The sequence below is a fragment of the Uranotaenia lowii genome, chromosome 3 (genome assembly GCF_029784155.1).
Source record: "Uranotaenia lowii strain MFRU-FL chromosome 3, ASM2978415v1, whole genome shotgun sequence".
NCBI lineage: Eukaryota > Metazoa > Arthropoda > Insecta > Diptera > Culicidae > Uranotaenia > Uranotaenia lowii.
The window spans coordinates 126,656,939-126,662,938 of record NC_073693.1 but is presented as its reverse complement, the minus strand read 5'-3'; positions in this window follow the sequence as shown (position 1 = coordinate 126,662,938).

Here is a 6,000-nt window from a genome sequence, read left to right as displayed (position 1 = left end):
CTCACAAATGAAATCCGGTGCCTATGGTACGATCCAGGGAAAACGTCATTCCGAGTAACTATGGAGGGTTGCCAGTATGTCTTTTTTTTCTAGATTATTTGAGGCTCTCAAGAGAAGAGGAGCAATACAAGCGCCAAATTTATTCTTTTCTGAAAAATGAAACCTACAGGAACTCTTCGAAAATTTAAGGAAAATCGCGCAGCACTGAATGTGTATCAATTAAAACTAAAATATATTTTTATTAAAACTAAATTCTCATTAAAAAGAAAAATAATTCTAAAATTTAGGATAATTATCATTTTAAATGTATATTTAATTGGTGATCTATCGAAGGTATTTGAAAAGGCTTTAAAATCCAAATGTGTGCCTTTCTATCGGAAAACGAACTAATCAGATCAAAGGATTCCGGATATTGGTAAAAACACAGGTGTTAGGAAATTCTCCAACAGTGTTTGTATGAAAAAGTGAAAAAAAGTATTTTTTTTTTATTTGTTTTCTTAATGTATCCAACCAGGCCCGTGCGAAGGACCCGTCTATGGAGGGAGGGGTTTTCGAAAATCGAATTCAGCTAAAAATAATAACATTACCAAAAGAAAACAACAATAAAGGAAAGGGACACCGTTTCTCACTCATGATTACCACATAAAATAAAAAAAAATGACTGATAGAAAAACAAAATTTTCAAAACATATCACACTGAAAGCTTCAAATTTTCGGTAAGTCATTTAATTTTTTTTTTTCTAAATGATGTTCTTTATTCTGAACTAGAAATTAGTTTCAAAAATATTTCTAAACAAATTAAAAATAAATGTTTCCAAAACACACAGTTTGAAACAAATGTAACTTTTGAAATAGATAAATGTCTAATTAAGTACCAAACTTACCATGATTAGTTGTAAGGAGAATGATACCTAATAATTGTTAAATTTTGTTCATTTTAATTTGAAATTCTTTCTTAATTTTCTCAACTATAGAGTTGATTGTAAAAATCCGCTGTAGTGTTTTGAACTTGAACTAATATTTTATTTAATATAATCGCGATTTGAAATGGAAATTTTCGATAACTCGAAAAAAATCTATTTTGAACTTTTAATAATTTATTCAATGGTTTATGGTTTAATTTAATTTGATAAAAAGAAGTATATATTTATTATTTTTTCAAAAGTGCCAGACTTAAATAAAGTCAAAAATAAAACCTTTTATAAAAAAAATCCTCCAGTTATCAAAGTTAAAAATTATAACTTCACGTTTAATTGTAATGACAAGTAAATTTTGGGAAATGGATAACTTCGAGAATGATCAATAAAAACTGATAAAAAAAAAATTAAAAATAAGGAGTTCCAAGCTTTTTTGTAATTATTGAAAGCACAAAGCAAATACAAAGTCAGTTAACATTGCGCATTAAAATTTAGATTCAAAGTAGCTACTCCAAATAATATTTCAAACTTTTTTTGATTAATTTGAAAATCATGATCGATTCAGAGTCATGATTTAATATGAAAAAATTAATTAAAAGTTTTTAAATTTTTTTATCGCAGGTTTTAAAGTTCAAAACTACAAACTCTGTATATATTGACACTTTCAATTGAAATATTTGGTCGTGAAAAGAACGAAAGCTTGAAACTATGTTTTAATTATTAAAATTTGAGATTTAAAGGCTTGTGTTTCAAGGACACAAAAATTCGGAATTGAAAAAGAGACAAATTTGATAAAAATATATCTGAAACTTTTGCCAAATTTTATTGAGCTAATTTAGTTTTGGTGATCAAGAGTTTTAAAATATATCAGTTTAAAGTTAAACTAATTAACTGATTAACTAACAAACAATTTATGAAAAAATCTGATCTTGATTCTGTTTACCACACTTCCAGCGTTATATTATGATACATGATCTGAAAAAGTAAAATTCAACAGTTAAAAAAAATGGAAAGATATCATTATCAGTATTTTTGACATTACTGCAGAAATTGTAAAAAAAACTTGATTTTGTTCAACATATTTGTTGAACTCTGCAAAAAATATTATTTATGCTTTAAAATTATTTAAAGTTCATTTTGGTTTAAAACTTCTTAAAAATTTGAGCAAAGAGGAAAAGTTTAAAAAACATATAACCTCTACAACTTTTTTCACAGAACTCAAAATCACTTAAAATATTGAAGAAAGTTAAAAAATCCTTTAAAACTTTTATTTTTGAATGACCTGTTTTTGATTAAAGTTTTTGTAAAAAAAAGTGCAGAAAATTCTTAAATGGTTTTTTTAAACTTATTTTCAAAATCATTTCAATAACAAAAGCTGATAGAAATATTGCATATTTAGATTCGGGTACCCGAATTAGTCAAAATTACCCTTTAAATTCCTTGCACCTCATTCCCCTAAAAATATAAATTTTGTGAACTTGTGTAAATCATTCAAACCTATTTGGTTGAGCATTTAAAGAACAAAACCATGGCTAACCATGGCCCACGGGCCACATGTGGCCCGCGGCCGTCTTTTTGTGGTCCGCTAAGCTTTTCCAAGATGTTAAATGTGGTCTTCGTTTTATTTAATAATTGAGTTTTCGTTTGGTTTCTGTACCATTTGGAGATGAAGTTTAATAAAATCTGTACATCTGTAATCATTCGAGAATTCGAATAAAAAGTCGGAAAAACCTGTTTATTTGTTAATATTCTAATATTTGATACATGAACTGTACTTTCGAATAACAGATGTGTATTGTGATGATTTTTTCTTATTTTATTACCACTTACCATTATTCTTAAAGCAATGAAAACTCCTAAAAAGATGCATGACACTAGTTTGATTGGTTTGTAAAGATTTATTGGAGAGAGCAATATGCTATGTAATATAAAACTTAGTAAAATTTAGTACGGAATTATACCGAATATCAAAACAAATTAATCTATGAATTAAACAAGTCAAAGTTGAGTAAATATTTTGGGCATTTTAGATCGGAGTTAGCTTCCGTTGATTTCAATAGTCAGCTTCCATTGAAATCAACGAAATATTTACTGTAAATATCTTGGGAAAATAGATACATTGTATGACAATTTGCTCAGCGTGTTTCCAGATGTTCACCAACATTTTAATTTTTTTCATTTTTGCAGAAGATATTATTTAATAGTTTTTGTAGCTTATTTATGGCAACTAACTTTTTTTTATATTTTATTTGAAAAGCTAGAAAAATTAACTACGTTTTTATGTTCCATGTTATCATACCCATTGAAAAATCACAAAGTAATGTGGATTTCATTTTTTTTTTGGCGAAAAAATGTTATATCAAATACCTCAGAAAAAAAATTTAAACCTGCAAAAAAGCTTGTATTTCAAAGCTACATAAATACACAAATTTTGTAATCCTATGGAAAATTTATGAAGCTTGTTACAATCTCGTCAGATAATAAATTTGTCCACATATCGATAATACTTTCGCAAAAGTTCGAAACCATTTAAATTCCATTTTATTATTCTTCTGTTAAAACAATTATTCCATTAACCCTCATCCGCATTAGGGTGTCATTTTGACACCATTGCAAGTTTGAAGGCTTGTAACTTTTTTCAGAAGCTTCAAAATACAAAAATTTCTTCGGGGACCCTAAATGAATTCAAAAGTTCTTCAATATTGCATCTTTACTTTTTTTATGGACGAACCCTGGAAGCCTGGACAAAAAAACTCCCTTTTCCGACTTTTGGTGTCATTTTGACACCACAAAAGTAAAATCTATTTATGTCGTTTAAATCATTATGAACTTCATATAAATTTTATATCAATAGAAACCTTGTAATGTCAGTAAAATATGTTTAGGACATTATATACAGTTAAAGTTACAAGTTTTCTCGTTATTCAGCATGAAAGAAAAAAAATCCGAAAAAACATGCCTCACGAAAACTGCTGTAGTTCATATATTACACGTCCAAAAAAATATTTGCCTTATGCATATGAAAGCTGAAGTTAATGTCTACATCATGAAGACAAGAAATATTTTTTAAAATTTTTTTTAATGAAACGGTCACAAAAAGTTAAAAAAAGTGGTCTAAAAAACCTACTTTTCATTCGATTGCTAGTAAATACTGTTTGAGCGGTGGTAGAGCTTTAGAAAAAATATGACAACAAACTTGATTGAAATTCTAACATTTTGCTGTCTTTAGATTTTTGATGCAACAAAAATTGAATTTACTGGAATTTTCCAAAGTTCACTACTTTGCGCAATTTTTTTACAAATTGAAATTTCATCTGTTTTTGTGGTCCACCGTCAGGTTGTACTCGGATTTTCAGTGCTTTTACTTTGTTTAGATCAATCAAAAGTATATTCATTGGAAAGCTAATTTAATTTACATTCTAGTGAGGTGCAACAAATCACGCTGTGAGATTTCACAAAAATATGAAAATTATAAACGTAAAATCATTCCTGAATTTCTAGAACTACAAGCACCGCGTCCAGCAAAACGTGTTTGTTTGCTCTCCGAGTAGGTACGGTGGGTGGTGATTTGGTCAGAGAGCGAAGCCGACAGACGAAATAATGATGCGTGTCGTGACTAGCAAACGAGAACTACTGTCAATATTAAATTTCCAACCGAGAAACGTACGACACGCATCATTATTTCGTCTGTCGGCTTCGCTCTCTGCCCGAATCACCACCCACCTTACCTACTCGGAGAGCAAACAAACACGTTTTGCTGGACGCGGTGCTTGTAGTTCTAGAAATTCAGGAATGATTTTACGTTTATAATTTTCATATTTTTGTGAAATCTCACAGCGTGATTTGTTGCACTTCACTAGAATGTAAATTAAATTCGCTTTCCAATGAATATACTTTTGATTGGTCCAAACAAAGTAAAAGCACTGAAAATCCGAGTACAACCTGACGGTGGACCACAAAACCAGATGAAATTTCAATTTGTAAAAAAATTGCGCAGTGAACTTTGAAAAATTCCAGTAAATTCAATTTTTGTTGCATCAAAAATCAATTTTTTTCAAAACTCTACTATCGCTCAAACAGTATTTACTAGCAATCGAATGAAAAGTAGGTTTTTCAGACCACTTTTTTGAACTTTTTGTGACCATTTCATTAAAAAAAATTTTAAAAAATATTTCTTGTCTTCATGATGTAGGCATTAACTTCAGCTTTCATATGCATAAGGCAAATATTTTTTTGGACGTGTAATATATGAACTACAGCAGTTTTCGTGAGGCATGTTTTTTCGGATTTTTTTTCTTTCATGCTGAATAACGAGAATACTTGTAACTGTAGCTGTATATAATGTTCTAAATATATTTTACTGATATTACAAGGTTTCTTTTGATGTAAGTTTTGTTTAAATCGGTCTAACACGCCTAAAGTTATAACGATTTGAGCTTGTGGTGTCAAATTGACACCACAAGTGCTGATTAGGGTAATGAAATCTAATGCGGATGAGGGTTAAAGGCATACCAACATGTTAATAATGTGCCGTAATTCTTTGATAATTTTTTGAAAAATTTTATTTAAACCATTATTTAAAAATTGAAAACAAAATTAAAAACCTCACAAAATTCCTAAAAAAATCAATTTTTCGATAAGATGCAAAGATTAAGGATACATGAGAACCAATGAATGGATGAAGCCGTGTATATCATGATTTTTTTTTTTGAAAGATTCAGCGACGGGACAACCGTTGTACTTTTTTTCGAAAAATTCATGATATTTACGCTTTTTGATTTTCCTTTCATTGATTCTCATGTTTCTTTCAAAATTTTAATCATCTTCAAACATTTGATAATTTCCAGAAACAAAATTAACCAAAGATGTTATCATAACATAAGATTCGATCAAAAAAACTAAGTTCTACGAAACTTAAGAAGATAACGAAAAAGTTATGAGTTAACATCATATTTAAATTGCTTAAAATTGACAATATCTGTGGCATCCATTATAAAAGATAGAGAAAACTAGACCAAATGTTTTAAAAATGTGTATATTTATTTAAACCTTTTCACGCTTAGGCGAAGGTGTTGAGTTTTGA